Here is a 22,385-nt window from a genome sequence, read left to right as displayed (position 1 = left end):
CTTCTGTATTGATTTGTCTTTGCTTAGGTGGGTGGTATTTTTTTTCAGACTGAGAGATTTTCCAGGTGTTCTGTACATTAACAAATAGCCTTTGAAGCAATCCAATATAATTTCAGCTATATTAATTCAATCTACTTGTTATCCTTGAAACATTTTTTGACTGTGCAGAAACCAGCGTTTGTATCTAATGTAACAAGTACTGTAAATTGGCCTTAAGTGCTTAAAAATTATCTCCAGACTGTATATGGCATCCATTTGTCACGTAAAGGCAGCAAGTATAAGGCTTTTATCAGCAACATCCAACATTTGTATCTGAAAGCCAGTGAAGAACTGCCAAATGGCAACAAATTTTGTTTGAATTTAACCTAAGTAAGATTTGAAATAGAAGAAAGTGAAAAATGTTGTAGCCAGTTAACACTAGCAAGCTAGATAGTTCCCTTCACAAGCATGGCAAGGCATATCTCCTTTAAATTGCTCAGTAATTTTATCTACAATTTGGAGTATATATATCACACTTGGATGATGAGCCTCTAGTTCTTATAAAATTAGTTTACGGCACATTACAATCCCACCATGTTGAGGTCAGACCAGAGTTCTTCTATAATACAAGTAGCTAAACAGATGCATACTTGTGTTGTGTGTATGCAGGCCTGAAGTCTGAACCCCTGGATGCTTAAACTGGGAAAACTTCTACTGAAGTAAAAAGAACAGTGTCAGAATAATCCTAATGCTTTCTACCTGTAGAGGTAGAAAGTACAGGTACCATTAGTCTCATTTTCTAAATGTAAAACCATAGTACTTAATTTTAAGTACTTACAACTAAGCTAAATAATTACTTAAAAGTATAATTTTCAAGACACGTGAACTGAAGCTCCCATTGAAGACAATTATGGTCAAAGGCGTTCAGAGTTAGATCATTAATGGTATTGAGGCACATAAGTCTTATTTGGTCTCTTCATTTTTCAATTTCCTCAGTTTGCCGATAAATATCTAAATAGGTACTAGAAGCTGCTGCAAGTATGAAATGAATGGAGAGGCAGGTTCCTTTCCTCACCTTCAAACTTCATATTCTTTCTACCCTGACACAGCATCAATAATCTCTACGACAGTTGAGAAATGCGTGGGAAAGCCTCCTAGTTCTTCTTTAAGGGTCTACCAAGGTCTGTTCCTCTAGCTTAGAACGAAAATGTTTTCTGTATATGGTTCTCATTGTCTCTATCTGTCTCCTGCGTTCAGCTTGTTTCTAATTCTTGGTTGTCACTAACTTTCTTCAATGAAAGTTAGGACAGAATTTGATCTCTACCTTTCCCATGCAAAATAATTTGGAGATATGAGGTATTACATTGTTTGCCTTTTAGAGGATTTCTTTTTGTTACAAGGCACTGAAAATCCTTTGAAAGAAAAAGATCTTTTCCTTCACCTTAAATTTGACATGGGAAGTAAAGATCTTAATTTGTGGGTAGGCCAAGCAGAAGGTAAGACTCTCTGGTTCATTGAATGAACTTCATGCAATCACATCAGAAGCCTATATAGAAGCAGACTTAACCAGGAATGGTTCTTTAGACAAAGCTCTTGAAACTAAGCAATTATTTGAAAAATTGGCCCAAACACTCTTGCAATTATGCCAGTTTCACTGTGATACAAATTCACTAGCTTCTGTATCCCTGCTTTCAGATCACAGCCATAGTGAGAAAAGAACCAACCCCAATCTTCTCATTCCCAGCTCATAAGCAACATGAATTCAGCCTGAGGTTTATGAAATCACTTCCGTGCCACATATCCCTTCATTCTTCCTCTGCCTCATTTGCTGAACAAATGAAAAAAATCACTTTCCGTGAAAAAGCAGCAGTAATGAAATTATAGCTGTGAAGGTAACCTTAGCCCACTCTGACTCCAGTACACAGCAGACTGCCAGCTGCTGTCCCAGAGAGCTGCACTCTGCGGTGGCCCAGTAGCAACCTCATTAACTTTGGCTTCCTACAGGACTAGGACACCATTCTGTCTCACCTGGGCCTTCCCACAGACATATGTCTGGGGCTGCTTTTCTCCCTCTCCTATTGGGTATTAAACTGATGATGACATTTCATTCAATGATTATACATCCATTTTTAGCTTTTTTTTTTTTTTTAATAAAAAAAGACGTAAAACAAAAAGAAAAGAAAATTCTCCCTCAATGCTCCAGCACAATCTTCAACCAAGCAATGCATAGCGTAAGGGTTGTACACTGTTTAGAATAATGTTATCTCCATCATACTTCAGGGATAAAGCTGGAAGAAGAGTAATGAGAATAAGGAATCAAGAGACTTGGCTCAGTCAGGGTTTCTGGTTCTGTTGACAGTCCCAAAAGAATGTGCTGACCAATTAGCACAACGCAAGAAGCCAGGGATTGGGGATTGGGACTCTGTTTTCAGAGTCCCTGCTTCTCTGGCATGTTGTCTCTGCGCTGCTGGTAAAAGGGATAACAATACCTCCCTCCCCTCCTGAGGGGTGTCAAAAGGATCATGTAGCCCCAGAGCTGCAGCCAAAAGGCTACAGTGCATTTCCTTCGTCCCCTCTTCCCCCTGCTTCCATGTGCACTGAAGCACAAACATGCCTAGCTCTGAACCCTGTCTTTTCCTTAAAACTGAGGGAATGCAGGGAAGGGTCCCTGACATGTCCTGTTTACACAGGTTTCAGCGTATGAAATGAGTGAATGAACTACTGGAGACGGGCTCTGCGAGAACCTAGACAGAGGGATGAGCTAGGCACAGGAGAGAGAGTGCAAACACATATTACAATCAAAGACAGGGTCGGGCTTGAGTCAAGTCCTGCTCTGGATTTCAGACTCCCACCAGAGTCCGGAGAGACTGCTTTTCAGAACTGAGAACTAGCTCCGAGAGAGCACAGGTAGCAGCAGTGATAGTGGAAGCAAGGAGCTGAGGTGACTGTTTGCTATTTTCTCAGGACCTAGAGGGAAACGAAGAAAACGGGAATGAAGAATTCTATCAGGGAAGAGAGAGGACAATGTAGGCAGCAAACACCCATCTGCTACAAAATGACCAGAAAGGCAAGATAGAAGAAAAAATGCTACAAAAAGACACTACACTGTCAGCAAGACAGGACTGCTGCAGAGGGCATCAGCAAACAGACTTATTCTTAAGGCCCAGGGATTTCAAATTTTAGAGAGATTAAGCAGACATATGATACTGGTGCAGGAGCAGAGTATCATGTCCAGTTCACACTAAACATGTGTTGAGTGTTAACACTGCTTTCATTGTCTTGATACTATTTATGACAGAAGCTCTGTAAGAAAGCTGTCTAATACACATGCATACATGTGGTCCCCATCCTAAACCCAAAATAGGACAGGCTTCTGCTCAGGGGTGGCATTCCCCTCTAAGAGCAGCCTGCATTAGAGATCTGGCATTCCACAATATCACATTGTCACTCCCACGCTGTTCGCCCCTCCAGTTATTGTGAGAAAAACAGTAATGCACAGTAAATGAGGAACGGCTAAAGGGCTAAATGTTCCTCAGTGCTTTCAGGCAATTATTAGGGTATTATGTACCCAGCTTCCCTACTTGAAATGTCTCTGTCTATCTTTGGGAGTCCAATAAGCCACATCATACCCTAAGGATGTTTAACTTCCTCTACACACTGCCTGTTTTTGCTAAGCCAGCCAAACATGAGGTTCAGCACATGACAGTCCAAATTCAGATATAACTGGCCAAGTTCAAGCGAGGTATATGCCACGCTTTGCAAAGAAAATGATTAGACCTTAACAAAACCTAAGTCAAGTCATCTTAAATCAAAGAAATGGGGTAAGACACAACCTATGCTGTAGAAGTAAAAGGGGAAAAAAAGATTATTTTGCGTATATCTTGGAAAAAGCCTGGGACACATTCATGACGGCATGATATTCCTCAAGGGCGTTTTCTTAAAGGATATGCAGACTGGCGCTAGCCACAAAGCAGCAGGCTGGGAAGGACTGTGGGAGGGAGCAATAGAAATTTGGAACAAAAAAAGAGGATGGTCTAAAGCAGTCATGTGCTAGAAGGCTGAAAATAAATCAGCTCACAAAACTAGCATAGGTTGTTATGCAACAGTGCCTGAGATGCACGAGCACCCTCAGATCTGGTCATCAGTATCAGCAGCTATGGCAGGAAAGAACCTTTAGGCATCAAATGTGGCATCCATTATACAACCGCTTTCTGTATGTTACCTTAGGAGGAGATTGGAAATATGAATATGTCTTATTTGCTTATTTTAAATTGTATAGAGGAAACCTATTTGTAAAGGAATGAAGTGCAATTCCACTGCTCTTGAGCATAATTACTTAATTTCCTTGAGCTTTTCCAAATGCAGTCAAGAGGCTCCTGGCTCTTTTCTAGCTATTGGTTGATACATTGCACTGCAACTCAACTACTGTTTTCAAAAGTACGGTAGGATTTGGTCTTAAAATGTATCTACTTACACTTACTGTCTCCTACAATGAGCAAGCTACCCTCATGGCAAACAAGGTATGGTTCTACAGTGTGCTGCATTCTCTCTCCCCACAAAATGTCTCCTCAGCAACACTGAGAACCTCTTTGACCATATACTCTTGTGCTCCACAAAAAAATCCATCCACATCATCAGTGTGTTTCTTTCCCTGACATGTTTTCATTTTGCATAGTTTGTCAGGTTCCTCTCTGTCTCCAGTTGTCATTCAGACTTCAGAAAGCTGCTGGGACTGAGACGGGAACATGGAAACTTCCCACCTAAGTTTAGATGCAAAACTGGCACAAAGGGGACAAGAAGAGGCCAAATAGTGTTTCACTGCTAGGCCTTCTGCTGATCCAGGGCAGGAGTAAATGAAAGTGAGTCATGTCTGTCAGTGGTTAAGGACCCTTCCGACATGAGTTTTGTGGATATGGATCTGATTTTCAGAGACAGGATCAACGCAGCAAAACCAACAAACATACACTGTTATCCTACAAGCACCCTAAAAGCAAGGAGAAATAGTCTTTTGGTGCATTCCCCAACAGTGAATGCAAGGATTCCCTTTCTGGCCATGTAGGTGAGCTCCCCGAGTCAGCGTAAATATACATGGGGACCTTAAACTACCATCACTGTACACATACGCTGTAAATAAAAAGAAGCAGCTGACAGACAGGCTGCCAATTTAGCATTGTACCCATATTCAATCAATTAAATTAAACAACAATTCAGCACTTTACCCAGGTACACCAACACACTACATATATCCAAACTAACGTGCCCATATTAAAATTCCTCTAAAGGCTCTAGCTAAAGGGCTAGTTTTCCTTTAGCTAGAATCAAAGGTATGATGAGAAAATGTACATGTTTTTTATTACCAATTATGAGGGTATTCATGCAGCAATGCTTAAATATTATCTTCCAAAACTGATAAAGTGCAATGTAAGGGGGAGTTCTTCAGAGAGCAGGAGACCAGACAATTAAAGCTCTTAATTACAAGGCACTACCCAAAAACTTCAAGATCATACCCAGACTACACTCTGTCCTTTATACCAGTATTCATCCCCCTAACATACATCCTTTTAAAAAAAGAAGTCTACACATCATAATTCTCTATCATGTTTTTAAAGAATTTTAAGAACATTTCATGCACCAGTTAGTTCAAAGATACTGTGATACATTAAAAGTTCAAAGCTGCAGCTTTTCACTTTCCTTTTATACATCATTTTAAGAAGCAAAAGTTAAGAGAAGGAAAAGTTGTGTGCAATTTACTATGTCTCTTCTCCCAAGGTTTGTACTTGTTGGTCTTACCCCAAGATTGTTGTAGAAAATTCTTTAACACAGAGGAGAAAAAACAGTACGTACTGTACTGATGGTGGTGAAATATAGATCACACATTTGAAAGAATATGGGAAAATACAAACCAAGGATGTTATGTCCATGGAGGAGCAGAGGTCAAGTACCCTCAGCTGCCTGCAGCTGCTCCCAGTCAGCCACCACCTTGTATCTAGACAGCATTATAGTGGGTGTGCTACCATTGCCGAGAGAGAACATGAGCAGGTGGTGCAGTACTACCTCTAATTCATCATCTTAACCAATGACATATAAAAAGCAGTGAAACATAAAGTGCTATTAGACCTGAAAAGCTGCCATAATTGCAATAGCGCTGCTAACTAACCATTCAGCCCCATGTTCTGAGTAATTAGGGCAATGGTTTATGACCAGCACTTGGTGGCATTAGCAAAATGTAACAGGAGATTGAGCATGACGGGTGGGTTGGTAAAGAGAAGGAGGAGGAACTGTAAATTACAGCTTCAAGGAATCACCTGTTAAAAAACCGTGTGTCCTTCTTTATCAAAAAGGAAAAGCTTCCTCATACCCGATGAGGAAGGAGAGGGGATTCAAGATAATAGCAGGATGCTGGTCTTCTGCAAGAATGTTTTTGACTTCCCCCTTCTCCCCCCCACCCCATTTCACATACAGATTATGTGATTTTGCTTTGACAAGTCAGCAGGAGAAATAAAAGTCTAGCAGACAGGCTTTTGCAAGATAAATTCTGTGTGCTTAAATGATTTGAGAAACATGTTAGCTGACTTCCTGTTAGGATGAAAAGGCTGATGCTGTAAGTCACCTACGCTGCAGCTCTGTACGCAGCAGCAGAAGACTGGGGGGGTTCAGCTGATGCAAGGAAAGAAATACCATGGAGAGAGGAGAAGCCTTTGCTTCATGCCCTTGAGTGCTAGGCTTACAGTGAAGATTCTGCAGAAGATGCAGAGATGAAGATGTGCAGTTTTATTTTTTTTTTCTTTCAGAGCCATGAAGAAGTCTCATGTGAACTCTGGCACAACTCAACCTAACTTCCTTGTTTTAATTCCTACTTGAAATCTAATAGCTGTGTCTGAACTAGAGTATTCCTTTCTTTTTTTTTAAATTCTTTCAGTGGGGGTGGGAGAGGGGATTTTTGACTGAAAATTGCCAGCAGCGATGACTTTCCTACACTGTAGAAAACTGTTCTATTATTACTTAATCCCTGTTATTTAAAATGTGCAGACTATTTCTAGTCTATATTTGTCTAGTTTAAACTTCCAGCCACACAATAATGTCGTGCTTTCACTTCAAAAAATTTAAAAGCTCTCTATTATTAAATTGCTGTTTACCATTGTAGGTAACTGTAGATTGTGATCTTCACCCCTCCACCTTCTCTTTCTCAGGTGGATACCTTTCATCCCTCACTGAAGGGCAAATTTTCCAATCCTTTCAACAATTATCATATTTAAGAATAAACTGCCTCTAATACAATAGCCGCTGTAAGCATGAGAAATGGATCACAATCACATTCATGCCAAAACCAGATACATTTATTCCTACTGAATACTCTCCTGTTTACATATCTGGGGAGCGATTTAGTCCTTTGGCCACAACATTATCCTGAGAGCTCATATTCATCTGAGTAACAGTCATAACCCCAGTCTTTTGCAAAAATCACTGCTTTGTAAGATATCCTATACAGGTGCCCTACCTTCTTCAAAACAGCCCTCTTAAAATGCATCTTGCTCAGCTGCCTTCAATTTACAATACAATTTAGTCTAATAGTGACATTTCATCTCTGTTTGGACTATCCTCTGTTTGAGCCATTCAATGCCAGGTGGTCTGTGAAGAGGATTTGCAAGACACCGTTTCCCTATGCATGTACATATGTTTTCTTCTCCAAACAGCTGCTTCAGGCACAACTGTACACCCTTATTCTTTCAGAGGATGCTGCTATACAGGTAGCAGTGGCATTGTGAAGGGGAGAGGAAAATAAGCCAACTCTGTTGGATAAGGCATAAAGAAAGGCTTATGCTGGGAGACTGGCCCAGCAGAAGGGAGCTGGCATATGTGACATACAAGGGAAGCCAGAATGACCCTTCTCCACATTTCAGATAACCCACCGGTGAGGCTCAGTGCCTCCCTACATCTGAAACAGCAAGCTCTGAGACGGTCATTGCTGTCCCAGGGTCTGCATAGAGGGTGCATAGCAAGGGGGTGTTAATGGGGAGAAATACATCTGACTACCATGGAGGGAGAAGCAATGGGACTGAACAGCTTGTATTTTCCTGATAGGAAATTGATTTTTCATGGAGAAAAATCTAAATTAACAATCCTTTCAACTTTTGATTTTGGCGACAAAGTCAGTGGATTCTGAAGAGGAAAAGCAGAGGCATTTTCATGCTGAAGAAAATATCCTTTTCTTATGGGGAGTAGAAGCTTCTATAGGCTCATCCCACCTGCCACACAGTGCTGCACGCCACATAACAGCATGCCTGGGGAAGCTGGCAAAGGTAATGACATTTCCTCTGAACCCTTGAAGGTGGATAAAGAAAAAGGGCACTCAGTCCTTCCCCTGTTCTCTTTGAGCTGTCACAGCGATGTGCTGCACCCATAAAACAAGTCAGGGGCTGCTGAAGAATTCACAGCTCCAAGGAAGCTCATTTCCATCCTCCAAGAGTCAGAGACCTACAGGAAATATTGTGGTGAGCACGATGGCAAGACCGGAGAGGGAAAAAGTGTGTTTCTGGATTTACAGCCATTTATTCTATGCCAATCGACAGAATCCCAAGTGGGAGGGTGAGGAACACAGAGTGCAAAATTAGTCTGCATTTAAATAAGAGACATGTGGGTTTGGATCCCCCCCAGCCCTTGCTCTGTTTAAACAGCCCAGCGCTGCCTGCGAACAAAGCCTAAGAAGATTATGTTCTGTGAGCATAATCTCAGCTTTCTAGTGCTGTCTTGGCTTCAGAAATACAGCATTCCAGTTTTCTTCCAGGGTCATTCCAATTCCTTTCCCATCAGCAACTATACGCTTCTCCAGCTACTCCCTGATTTCTGGGGTGAAATGTTTTTAACGTTATAATTATCAAGGCTCCTCAGATTTTCCTGCCATTCAGGCTTGAGAGGGATAGATTCCCCACCTGAAGGTAACAGGATTAGGCAGCAAGCAACTTTCTCAGCGATCCAGGTACCCCTCAGAGAGCAGCAGAGCAGTGTTCCCCATGTGTGTGGGGAGCCAGCAGCACAGAGCGCCTTGCTGCCCACCCAAACACATTATCCCATCTGAGCATTAAATTATGCAAAAAATATTCTGGCAGCTCAAATATTGAGTAAGCGGTAATGATGTTGTCACTTTGGCAGAACATGTAAATATCCGTGCAGATGGATAGCATTTGTGAAGAAGACGAGCGAGATGAGAGAGCACCCCTTTTATCTGCCCTGCACAGCTCCCGTGCCGGCAGGGGGGCTGGCTGCTGGCTGCCAGCCGGGGCACAGATGCTGCTGTCCTGGCACACCCTTTCCCACTCACAGGTAGACCCCCTCGCCTTCCCTGCCGCGAGAACCAAGGGCAGCGCAGAGCAGCCTGCCCGGCAGGCACTGTGCGCTGAGTTCAAACATGCTGAAGCCCAAAGAGCGTCATCTGTTTACGCTGGGCTTGAATTTGGCTCCACGCCTGCCGGAAGACTGGAGAACATGCCACACAGGGCTTTGGCCTACTTTATGTAGGCTGGATCCATAGGTAAATGAATGTCAGGGCTATTTTAAACTTTTGAATGCACTGTGCATAATGTGCCTTGGCTACAGATATTGTGGCTATATTTTAGGGTACATGTTGCCTCATTTACCGGTTGTATATAGAACATAAGCACAACTATTAAGAGAACTGATAAATATGCGGGAGGAATGACTGAGAAAGCAAGCAACACAAGAACCAAGAGCAGAGAAACTGCTTAAGAGCTGCAGCTGTCTCCTAAGGCAGAGTCTGGGGCACCTGGGAGCCCACTGCACAGGATGGGTCCAAATCTCTTGACTCCCTCTGCCAAGACCATGGGATGCATCCCACCCAAATTCTGCATGTCATGACCACATTAAGTAGCCTGTGAATGCACCTTCTTCTTCCTCTGGTCTAATGTAGGTTAGTCTGCACTGTACTTGGTCTTCCTGTGTTACCTGTAGTCTTCTGTTTGAGCTGTGAACATGAAAATTTGGCACTGATGTGAAAGCAACATGCCAAATAACCAACATCACGTAAATAACCCAAATAACTGTAATTGTTCTTTGTGGTGCCAAGTCCTGCAGTGTTGACACCGAACAAATTCCTTTGACTTCTATGGATGTTTGGCCTGAATATGCGTTGACTGAATCAGCCTGCATACCACAGGCTACAGAGGAAGTAGAGTGATAGAGGAACAAAATGAACATGAACTAACGTCAAGTTCACCCTCAGGCTTAAGAAAGATTGAAAAGAGCCAGTACAGTGCCTCGCTCCATCTTACACCATTGATTTGGAGGTGCTGCATCAACATTTCCCAGAGTCTTTTACATTAGAGCTCGGGGTGGGAGATCCCAATTCCCAGTAAGGACAAACAAATGCCAAAATTAATTTAAAAAACAAATGCTGCAATAAAACCACTTATTCTAATGTAATTTCTTTCCATTGACATGTTGCAAAGCCCAGCCAGAAGCACACCTCCTACAGGAACATCTCAAGGGCATTTTGTGAGATTTCTCTCGTTCCCAACAAAAATGGCCAAGAAATGATCTAGGTGTTACAGAGTATCATTTATTAAAACATGTTAGAAAGCTCTGATGGATGCAATATGGTCTCTATAGTTAAGAATTTTTAATTCAAAGTACTCCATCAGGATATACATGTAGCACAACTGATCACAGCCTTCCTGAGGTAGCAGGTAGTAGCTACACACAGCACAAAGGAGTGAAAAAGAGACGAAATACTGACACACTTCTGAAATGCTGTAAGAATACTTAATGCCCTTTCAGATCACATAGTTGCCCTGGGTGTTAAGACACAGACACAGTAAATCCCCAAGGGCTGGCTTCTGGTGGAAATCCAATGAGGCAGATGAGGAGCCAGAGAAACCACTCCTGTCTCTAAATGCCCCGAGGTTTCCTGATGCACAAGCTCCTAGTGGCTGGATGCTTCGGCCGGGGATCAGCTCCTCAGTGTGAGCCTAACATTCTCTTCCCACAGCAACTGGGCTCTAAAGCCTCATGCTGGATAGTAGAAAAAGGAACAAGAATGTGAAGTCTGACATCACTTGGTGATATACAACATAAGCATGTGCATACATGTATGTAATTCCGTGTGTGTCTGTGTGTGTATACATGCAGACGCACACCCTCAACAGCCTGTATTTGCTGAGAATCATGGCTGTTCAAACCTCACAGCCATCAAAGGAACACTACCCCAGCCAAGCAAGGAAAGAGGTACTAAAATGACAGCCACTTTGCATTTTTTATGAGGTTTGTCTCCTATATGTCTCTGTACCTCCGCAAAGCCCTCTCATCACTGCTTGAAAGTCCATCTTGTTTCTCAGCTGATTAGGAAGTTTTGTTCTTGCCTGTCTCGCCATCTCCCTACCCGTCCCTGTGCCCTTGGCGTCAGTGTGTCCCCACAGCAGTCTCTATGGCGGTCTCCTATTATACTGTCTTTCCCAAACACCTCTGCCACCACTAGCTTCTTCGTGCTGCCAGTCACCCACAACTACTTCTGCTCCTGCACCATCCACTCCAGGCAGACAAGAAAGTCAATTTTTGTCAGGCTCACTGTTCCCCCCCCCGCCCGAGAGGAAGGAGCAGACACTAGGCCCTGGGGAGCTTCCATGCTCTCAAGTTTGTACCCTAACTCTGTCCCAAATCCAAACTAGAGCAAGAACTGGATACATGTCAATTCTCCCACTTAACACCCTAGTTTTCATGAATGGAAAACCTGGAAAAATGAGAGGGTGGGGAGGTGCCACATGATGTCATCCTGGTAAAAGATCAAGATGACTGGGAGACCAAGACTTCATTGGGCAATACAGTACACATGCAGAGGTAAATTTAGCTATGGCCTGACAGTCTTGCTTTCCTGCTTGTAAACAGAGATAATCGCACTTCCCTAATTCATCATGAGTGTTGAGGATAAACATAAAAATTCTTGAGGCACATCTTAGCATAAGAACACAACTCTCAGAGGCACAAAAGATCTACAGAGGCCACAGCAAAGCTTTGCTTAGCTTACAGAGGACGTGCTCATGTGTGTTGTGTTTGCGTGGCAAGGCTTTGGTAGCGGGGGGGGGCTACAGGGGTGGCTTCTGTGAGAAGCTGCTAGAAGCTTCCCCTGTGTCTGATAGAGCCAATGCCAGCCAGCTCCAAGACAATGCCACCGCTGGCCAAGGCCAAGCCAATCAGCGCCTCTGTGATAACATATTTAAGAAGGAAAAAAAAACACTTAGAGAGAGAGCTTTTGCAGCCGGAGAGAGGAGTGAGAAGATGTAAGAAACTCTGCAGACACCAAGGTCAGTGCAGAAGGAGGGGGAGGAGGTGCCCCAGGCGCCGGAGCAGAGATCCCCCTGCAGCCCGTGGTGAAGGCCATGGTGAGGCAGGCTGTCCCCCTGCAGCCCGTGGAGGAAGGATGAGGGGGTGTAGAGATTCCACCTGCAGCCCGTGGAGGACCCCACGCCGGAGCAGGTGGAGGCACCTGAAGGAGGCTGTGGCCCATGGGAAGCCCACGCTGGAGCAAGTTCCTGGCAGGGCCTGTGGACCCGTGGAGAGAGGAGCCCACGCCAGAGCAGGTTTGCTGGCAGGACTTGTGACCCCGTGGGGGACCCCACGCTGGAGCAGTCTGCTCCTGAAGGTCAGCACCCCGTGAGAGGGACCCACGCTGGAGAAGTTTGTGAAGGACTGTCTCCCGTGAGAGGGACTCCAGGAGTCCTCCCGCTGAGGATGAAGAAGTGGCAGAAACAACGTGTGATGAACTGACTGTAACCCCCATTCCCCGTCCCCCTGTGCCGCTGAGGGGGGGCGGAGGTTGAAGCCGGGAGTGAAGTTGAGCCTGGGAAGATGGGAGGGGTGGGGGAAGGTGTTTTAAGATTCGATTTTATTTTCTCATTCCTCTACTCTGTTTTGCTTAGTAATAAATTAGATGAATTCCCTCTCTAAGTTCAGTCTGTTTTGCTCATGATGATAATTAGTGAGTGATCTCTCCCTGTCCTTATCTTGACCCATAAGCTTTTCGTTATACCTTTTCTCCCCTGTCTACTGAATGAGGAGAGTGAGAGCGCGGCTCTGGTGGGCACCTGGCCCCCAGCCAGGGTCAACCCACCACATCATGGAAGGCTGATTGCTTCCCAAATGCAACAAAACCACCTTAAAGCCATAAAACCTCCAGAGTACATCTAACGGTACTGGACAACCCCTTCCTTTCCTTCCACAAGCTCTTCTGACCTCTCTTTTTTCCTCTACCAGTCATCCTAACACAACCCAACAGCTGAGTTTGAGTAAGTACTCTCATATACTTTACTAATGCCAGTTCAACAAAGCCATCATTTCACTAGACTTCCTCAAGGCATGCACAGCTCAGCCTCTTCCTTTCATCCCAGAATCCAAGGTTTAGATGAACCTCTGTGGCTAGACAGGGTGAAATCCCTGGGTATACATCAAATAATTCAGGAATAGAATAAACATCAGGAACTAAACCCAACTGACCTCTTTCTAGTCTCTGAGCATGGCCTCTTTGTTTTCCAAGCCTTTGATGGACAAGTAAATCACTCTTCACTCCAATCACGTTGAGACTTGCAGGTTCCTATGCCAAACTCTTCATTCAAAGACAACTATCCAGGAGGTCAAAACAAAGAAGTATGTGGTTGTTCTTCAGGAAGGACAAGTGATATAACATGGTAATTTTATTTAGGTTCTCTTTGTAAAGGATTGCTAATGTTGTAGCAAATAATAGCTTCTCATCTATGCAGCACTGCAGCCTCACAGCAAAGGAGAAGTCTTAGGGAGCAAGTTGAATCCTTTTGGCAGGTTTATTCACTCATAAGGAATTCCTTTCATTATTTAGTACAAATAAAGATATACCTTCATGAAAGGCTTCTGCTGCTCATGCTGCTCACATTCATATTTGATAGCTGAACAGAGAGCTAGAGCCCTTTGCCTGTTCCATACCAGTGTGCAAGAGAGGTTCTCTTGTGAGACTGCTGATTTTTCAGAAGAACGTTGGGTTTTCATGCTGAATTGGACTGATGGTCCATCAAATCTTGTCTTCTTCCTCTGAACTCCACTGAGGGAGTGAAAAGAGCTTGCAGCATGCTTGGCTCATCCAGCAAAGCCAGGCACCCCAGGGAGAGACTCCTTTCTGACCTCTACAGTGATTAGATAACGACTTGAAGCATGCAATTTGATTATCCCTCTGTCAGAGCCCTAATGTGCCTCTGAGTCACTGTCCATGAGGGCAGGGAGTGAACTGGGACTGTAAACAGGATTTCTGACTCTCTCTACTTTAATTCTACATAGGATTAAGTGGGAAGAAGTAGAGTCCCTATATATACTCTCCCTCTGCCCATCCCTGCTCTCCTCTTACAGCAGCACTAGCCTGCCACCATGCTCACAGCCCCCAAAAGGTTTGGAGCTGGGCTTCGAGAAAGACAGATGAGAATTATTGCATTTCTCCTCCTGCTCTGTGAAGAAGGCTGCACATAATCCAAGGTGGTACATCAGCAACTTGTTACTGCTGTGAGCCCAGTGTGGCAATAGATGGTATAAAGATGTAGGGTTTGTTCACAGTTCAAAATGATACTTCTTTTCACATCTCTGCTCTGTGTCACTGGCTGGCCCTTCAGTCCCATATTATTGAAGACTGTGAGAACTAGATGCTGATCATTTGCTGTCTGATGCTTCGCAGTCCCTGCACTAATAGTTAAGTAGTCTTCTCTAACACATCTGTCCTCAAAGCTAAATAATCCTCCTTTTCAGTATCTCTCCCACTTATAAACTTCAACAGTCAGTGCATCTTTTTTCCCCAGATTTTGCCCATGCCAGGAAAACCCGAAGCAGAAGTGCATGCTCTGATTACGTCCAAGCCAGAAACTGCAAATGCAGCATTTGCTAGGGGAAATCATGGCAAAATAAACAGATAAATAAGATACTCAACATTTTGCAAGCCTATAAAATGCTGGGCTGGAACACAGTGGGCAGGAACTAAAGGGCTGAGTGCCAATCAGGATAGCTGAGGGGTCTGTTAATTTATCCCCCAAAGATTTCCTCCTCCCTTAGGTTGTAACTAATAACACAAACTCCTATCTAATGCCACTAATGCTATTATGCTAGAAAGCCCAAACCTGAGGAGAGAAAAGGCAGTGTGTGGCAGCAGATGCCAGCAATCGGCCAAAATCAGAAGCAAAGCGTGTCTCCTGGCTATACGTGTGATATAAATGTTGACTTCATTTCCATCTGCATCCCCCATATCCTGCTCCCCCAAACCCTCCTAGTGCCTCCTCTTCCAAAACTCTGCTCTGTTCATGTTGAAATGATAATTGTTAATTTATTCTGCTTTTCTGGTTGCTGTGCTAACCCAGAGCTTGTGCTGCTTGGTGTCTAAGCAGCTTGTCCTGGGGATATGGTTAAACCTGCCTTTGATCAGCATTTAATCCTTCAAGGTGCTCAGGGGGCTGCAGTTTAGTTTCTATGTGAAAGCAATTAGAAAAGATGGAAAGGAAGGAACAGGACTCTCACTCTTTCTCTTCTCTCTCCAACCCTCCCTCCCTCCAAAAGAAACATTTATCATGGACTGGGGTGGTTGTTACAGTGGGAGGAGGGGATGCTCCATGGGCCTGGCCCAGATCTGATGAATGTGAAAAGTGGGAACCCTGGCCATCAGGAGCCTAACCTGTCTATCTCCACAGGTAGCCCAAAGATCTGGGTTATTTTGTTCCTCAGATAAATATAAGCTGCTTGTTAGGGAGAGAAGTTTATCCTCCCCTCCCTTCCCTCAAGCCTCCATCAAAGAGGACAAGTAGAGGTAGCATTTTTAACAGATGGAAGCCAAGTTCTCCAAGGGAGTCTTTCAAAGTAAATAAATAAAAAGTAACTTGTAGTTCCTACACGGAGCTAAATATGTATGTCTAGATAAAGCCCTAACTGTGGGGTACAGCCATCTGTAGGGATGCAGAAGCTGCAGATGGAAAACAAGGAGAGGAGCTGGGGAAGAATTTGAGAAGGCAAGACTAGACTGGATGACGAAAGGCAACTGATGCCAACCATCCCAGAGACAGCTACTTAGAACAGGATTCTGTTAATGTTCTGGGACAGCATCTCTAGGAAAACTCCACACCTAAAATCACTTAAAACTAAGTGGTGTGAGGTCCTCATCAATGTATTGCCACTGTACAGGACTTCCCCCAATGGGGAAAACGCACCATCCATTTTAGCAGTTTACAAGAACTTGGCACTTTCAAATCAAAGAGCAGCACAGTGCCCACTTGTCCCACAGGTTTTTGGTCTCAGATTCACAATGTAGAGGCCACAGAACGGTACTTCTTGACCTCTCTGTACACGGAGCTTGTTCATCGCCAATGATCTGGCACACGCTTTTTTGTTATTAGCTAGATCCTGTCAGCCAAGTTTTTGGTGTCACAAAAATGAGATATAATACAGCTTCTCTATCTAGCTAAGGTACTTCTAGAGTGCCGATCAATGTAGTTATCTAGGAAATGTATGATCAGGATATTAAAGTTGGTTATCGTTCCCCAAGTGCTGTAGTGGGTTACTCAATTTGAGATTAAAGGTATAAATCTAAAAATAAATGGAACTATAACAGGAGGACTTTGCCACTGCTACCACTTACAGATGGCTCAGTCTAGTAAACCTGGGATGTGCTACAGCTCCTGGATTCCACTTGTTCTTCAACAAAATTGTTTTGTGCACCTGGATGAGTTGCTTCTTTTCTCCAGGCCTCAGTAATCTTATGATATTTAGTTTCCTTATGAAACTCAATTTTCAATGAAATTGAATTAATGATATTGTCCTATTTTGGTAGGGTAGTTTTAGCTGGCTCTAGACATGTAAACAGCTGTGAAATTGCAAATAATAATTTATCTCATTTGCACTTGCTTACGGTTACACTGTTGTAACTCTTTGTATGCTCTTATGTATTTCTGCTCTGTAACTGGAGACAGGAGTTAGGATTTTAACCTGCCACTCATCACATAATAAAGTACAAGTCACTCACCTCTTGTATCTAGAAAAAAATTCTAGCAACTATAGGTAATTTTGATGTACCAAATAAACCTCACTGCTTGACCTAAGTCTCACAAATCTTCATGCCATACCACCATCCTAAAGGACTGCCAGATGAATGAGTAGCAAAGAAATGAAAATCCCTTAGCAGTTAAATACCTGACTTGTTGAAATACTACACAGGAGAAACATTTTTCATCTGGTATGTAAAATAAATTAGAAACATGCCAGCCCCATTTAGACATACGTTAAACTCTGTGAAACACCCATTTTTTATCACAATTAAAATGTGGGAAATACTGATGATACAGAGTTAAACTGGTCTCTGGCAGAATTAAAGCAGATTCCAGGGGTGACCCTGCAGACAGGAGCTGCACCCTGCTCCATAGATCACAGCTGCCTCGGGGCAGGCGAGCAGCAGCCCCTTCCTTCCCTCTTCTGCTCCAAGCCCTGCAGCCTTACAAGGACTCTTGCTTTCTCATCTCTGCAGCCCTAGAGAAAGCACTGCCTGTGCTCTCCCTCCCCTACAAATACACAAAGCATTAGCTTTGCTACAGAAAAAATCACTGCTACCCTAGGCATGCTAGCAGAAAAGTAACTGAGAGGCACTTGAAATAAAGAGTTAAATCAATTACAAAAACATGTACCAACCCCCCTTACCTGAGCTTCAGCTTTCCTTGCCCATCTTTTCGTTCTCAGGCTTTTTCAATATAGAAAAAAATGTGTAAAAAAAAAAAAAAAAAAAGCCAGCTAGCTCGGCAGGAGCTACATCCTGATTAGAAAAGTTTTGCTTTGGGGGGCACAGGTTTGGGGGCAGAAGGAAATGAAGCAAATAAATGGTATTAATCTTTTAAACCTGAGAGTTTTAGCTACTGCATTAAAAAGTTGGCAGTGGTATCTTCTAATCCCAAAGCCCAAGTGCAGCGTATTATCCAGCAGACTGCATTCCCACACTTGACACCTCCCTAAAAGCTTTCCCGCATGTGTGCCAGTTTTATCAGCTACCTGGAGGACTAAAAGAGAACTCGCTCACTAATTCCCAACCTTAGAGCAATCCTGCTCTGTTCCTTGAATGGCAGGGTGAATAGGGCACTATCTTTAGAAAGCCTTTGCTTGTTCAGTTATACCACCTTGCTTTGCTATTAGCCCTGAGCCCAAACCATACTACTTAGTAGAAGCATCAAAAGCATTCAGTGGTGGTCTAATGCTGCTCTCCCCGCTTTGCCCTGAGGTGTGACTGCCTCTGCTGTGGACCCTGAAAACTGATGAGCAGTTCACAAAAGCATGATGAAACAGTGTGGGCCAAGACACAAAGAAAAAGTCAGTATCCAAGTAAGCCTGCAGGAAGAATTTAAAGAGTCAGGATAAAAATAACAGAATTGGGACACAGCCAGAAATGAGGATTAACACTAGACAACGTCAGTGACAATGACTGATGAGGATTCCCAGTTGCATGTCTAATACCAAAAATATCTCCACAAGTAACAACCTGGCCCCTAGCCCCAAGAAGGGTGAGCTCAGCGCTGAAATGCCGGAACTGCCATTTCAGATGACTTCTAGGTCCATGTAGTCCAGTACATGCTTATGACAGTAGCCAGTGTTACACCCCGCAGTGAAAGGACAGCAAACCCTGTTGTAAGAGGGAATTGATGTAGTCTGGTAGAACAACTGATGTAGTTGGAATAAACAGGCAATATTTCAGACACAAAATCTTTTTCAGGTTAAAACACTAGTCTGTTACAGTCCAAAGTTATCAGTTGATTTACTAACCTTGCTTCATTTACAGACTAACACCATTATATCCACAACAACACTATTAACCACAATCTGCTCTAGTTAAGCTTTAGGAAGATGTGCTCCTGCACCTCCGAGGTCTCATCCTCATTTCTAGGGATAAGCCTTGAAACAGCAGGTTTCTTACTAGCAGTGAAAGACCTGTCACCCTGCCTTGTCAATGGCCCCTGTACAGCACAGCCTCCCCAACACCATGCTGAACCATCTTCTTGGTCCTACACCAGAGGGATAAGGAAACACCACTCAGTTAAAAGTAGAATCTGACAGATTTACTATAATTAATATTGATGTTTAATGATTCGAGATTCCCTGCTCCTTTGCGAGTTCATCCATAAATGCAGTATTTCTCCAGGTCTGCAAGGAACATGATACCTGTCCTTTGATCTTGTCCTCTTTTGAGTTACAAAATAAGATTTCATATTAAGATTTGGGGGGAGGGACAAACTGCTTGGAGTTTTGGTGTAGAATTACAATGTACTGAATGCATCATTTTTCCAAATCACAGCTTCCCTTGGATTCTGTCACGAAAAGGCTGACACACCGGATAGACCAGGGAAGAAATTAGATCATATGCAATCTGTTACTCTGTATCTTTCTTTTTTTTTTTTAAGACACCTGAAGCAGATAAAAAACAAAGAGAGGGTGTCAGATCCCCACTGGGTATAAGCTGGCATAGCTCTGCTACAGTCACTGAGTAGAATGAGTCAATATATTGATACCTACTGAGAAGTTATCCTGTGTATCTTTAAATATTAACACCAGAGTCAACATGAAGTAAAAGGGAAAGGCGCTTTCACCTCATCTGTTCAGATCCCCAGCCTAATGAATGTTCGACTTCCCTAACACACACACTTGCTAAAATGAGCCTGGCTGAGTCAGAGAGGCACTGCGGCACCCATCTGCCCTTGCTGATCACCCTCCTTCTCCCAAACACCCACCTTCTGCCCCAGAACATGCCTTGCTCTGCTGCCACACTCCTGTGTCAGGCAAAAAGTCCCCTGCACCAGAAGAAGAAATAAAAATAATAGCCTAAGCAGGCCTCTAAAAATCAATTATCTACCTGATTTTTTTTTATTTACAAGTAAAATGGTCCACATGCTGCTATTACTGATATCAACATAAACCTGGAAGATTGCTGTTAAAGACAGCAGAACACAACTAGGATCAGCACCAGTACTCTCCTGTTGTATTTGAACTTATAGCATATTTTGGTGGTATGTAATGTGCGGTCTCGCTTTTTCTTGTGCACATTGTACTAGATCGTGAACACATTATTTAACCTTGGGAAACATCAGAACTTTTCTTCATTAACTATTTTATCAGCATCATCCTCTGTAAGGCCAATCCACAGCTTGTGGCTCAGACAGAAGTGTCCAAAAATTGGATTTAGAGGAAACCACAATCAAGTGGTACTTTGCCTGGCTGTTGGGGGATGAGAAAAATCCTATGCTATTTACACATATAACAGCTGAGAGACGGACAGTGCTGGGTATCTATGGAGGTACCTTATGCAACATTTTGTACAGCACTCTCTCTCCTAACTGCAGGAGTCAGTTAAAAAGACAATTTCCATGCTCTGAAAGGCTGGGGTTTGCAGCCTGGAACGGAGCATGAAGAACAGCAGCAGCACTGTCCTCCTCGGATCCCAACACAAACCATACAGCATAGGCAGGATCTATGCATTGCCCTCCACTGTGGAGTGCAGCGCTCCAAATTTGATCCATGAGATGCAGCATTTGGCCTCATAATCTCTCCCCAGCACTGGCAGACACTTATGAACCAGACTGGAGAAAATGTAGGAATTCTCAGCTATATCATACAGCAAGAGAAATAATCCAAAGGACTGGACTCCTCTGAAAATCTCTGGCATGGATGTGGCTATTTCTAAAAACAGAGTGGCCTGTGGTCAACAGTCTTTGGGGATTTCTGCTGGGTTGGGAAAGTTTAATAAGCAGACATGCTGGGCAAAGGATTAAAACAGTTCCGTATTACATGTCAGGAATAAACACAAGGTGATTCAACCCAATCCACTTAATGCCTTCTTGTTCCTGTCACATCTGTAAATGCTACTGGCCATCACCTAGAGACACGCTTCTCTAGGATAAGCATTTTTCCCATCCAAGGGAGGTTCCTCACGGTTAGATTCGAAGGACCACCATCTCTCCTCCCCTCCCAGCCTCTGCTTCCTTTGGCAGTGTTCTGGTGCAGATTTTCTTAGACAACACAGTTGCTTTAATGTTTTCAAACTAAAGACTTCTTAAAATGAAAAGTGGTCTTTTAAAAACGGCAACATTTTACTTTTCAACATTTTTCATTTTTGCAACATTTTAAATGCTAATTCTTTTATCAAAAATGTTATTGGAACTGTTATCAAAATTGTTATAACTGTAGTAAAACCCCTTAGAACATGAAAAACAAATCCATTTTGAACCCTGTGAAACAGAAAAAGCATCAAAACCTCAATATTGAAAGGGTAAGTTGAAAAATATTTTCCAGCCCAGCTCTTTAGAAAGGCAGGCAGTTAACCCACTCCTTGCTGCACTCTCTCCCTCTCCTCTCTTCTCTGCCAATGCAAGCACTGAAATGAGGCTGGCATTCCTGCCCTTTCAACGTGGACACAACAGAGACTGAATTTTCCACAGCCTACCTACCTACAAACCTACCCACCAGTGTTTCTAGGGGGCTAGCTATTCACATGCCCACAATTTCACGGACAAATTATTAACTATATAGCTTAAGGACACTCTGAATGGACTGCTTTACCGGGGCATGCTTTGCAGGAAGAGACACAGAATGCTAAGTGGTCCTGACCACACGCATACAGCCACTGCCGCTGCATGCACACATCAGTGGTAACTGCTTGGGTCTGTCCCCAGAGCTATTTAAGCTGTAGGAAACAAGCCCAAAGAATAGGAATTAGGGATCCTACTTGCCTTTTACCTCTAAAATGCCAGTGCTAATGAATACTTGTATGGGAAATCAACATCAACAACAAGGGAGAAAGTAAAGCCTTTCCTGAGACATGAATTAAGATCTTTTTTAAGCGAAATGTAGTGGTGCACAGCTGTCACAAAAGCCACTGCACTCTGATCCTTCCTCTCCCTCCTCTTTAAATGCTCTGTGGGAGCGCAGCCTTATAGAGGTTCAGAGTAACAACTAAAAGGGTTGTCATGTTTAATGGAGCCAATGATGGCTAAATCTCAATCCCCAGTTAATCATTTGCTCTTGCCAGTATGGTAAAGCTGAGCATCCCAAATGTCCAGGACAGACATGTTAATGGAATAAGCAAAAAAGTCAAGTGAGATGCTATCTGAGCCTGCCTGATGAGACTGCAGTTTGCAGACAACCCTGGCTTATCTTAGATGATGAACTATCGGGGATAAACAGAATGCATCAAGTCTGTTTCCCCAAGACCTTGACTTGCTAGTGGTAGGGGAATATGAATAACACCTAGGCAGCTCAATATAGATTAAATGAGGGATTGGATAAGATCGTGATGTTAACGAATATCAACTTTAAAAATATCCCTAAATACAAGTTCAATAACCACCAAATGCAAAATATTAAGCTTCTCGTATACA

The 22,385-nt window shown here is 43.3% G+C and overlaps 1 protein-coding gene across 9 annotated transcripts in view; it reads right to left on the bottom strand.

Moving 5' to 3' along the window:
- The window catches only part of NRXN3 (neurexin 3), a 1,025,935-nt gene that overhangs the window by 336,043 nt on the left and 667,507 nt on the right, over positions 1-22,385 (bottom strand). The window lies entirely within an intron of this gene.

The sequence above is a fragment of the Grus americana genome, chromosome 5, assembly GCF_028858705.1.
Source record: "Grus americana isolate bGruAme1 chromosome 5, bGruAme1.mat, whole genome shotgun sequence".
NCBI classification, from domain to species: Eukaryota; Metazoa; Chordata; class Aves; order Gruiformes; family Gruidae; genus Grus; species Grus americana.
Note: the sequence above shows the minus strand (reverse complement) of the source record. Positions and strands in the feature narration are given on the sequence as shown.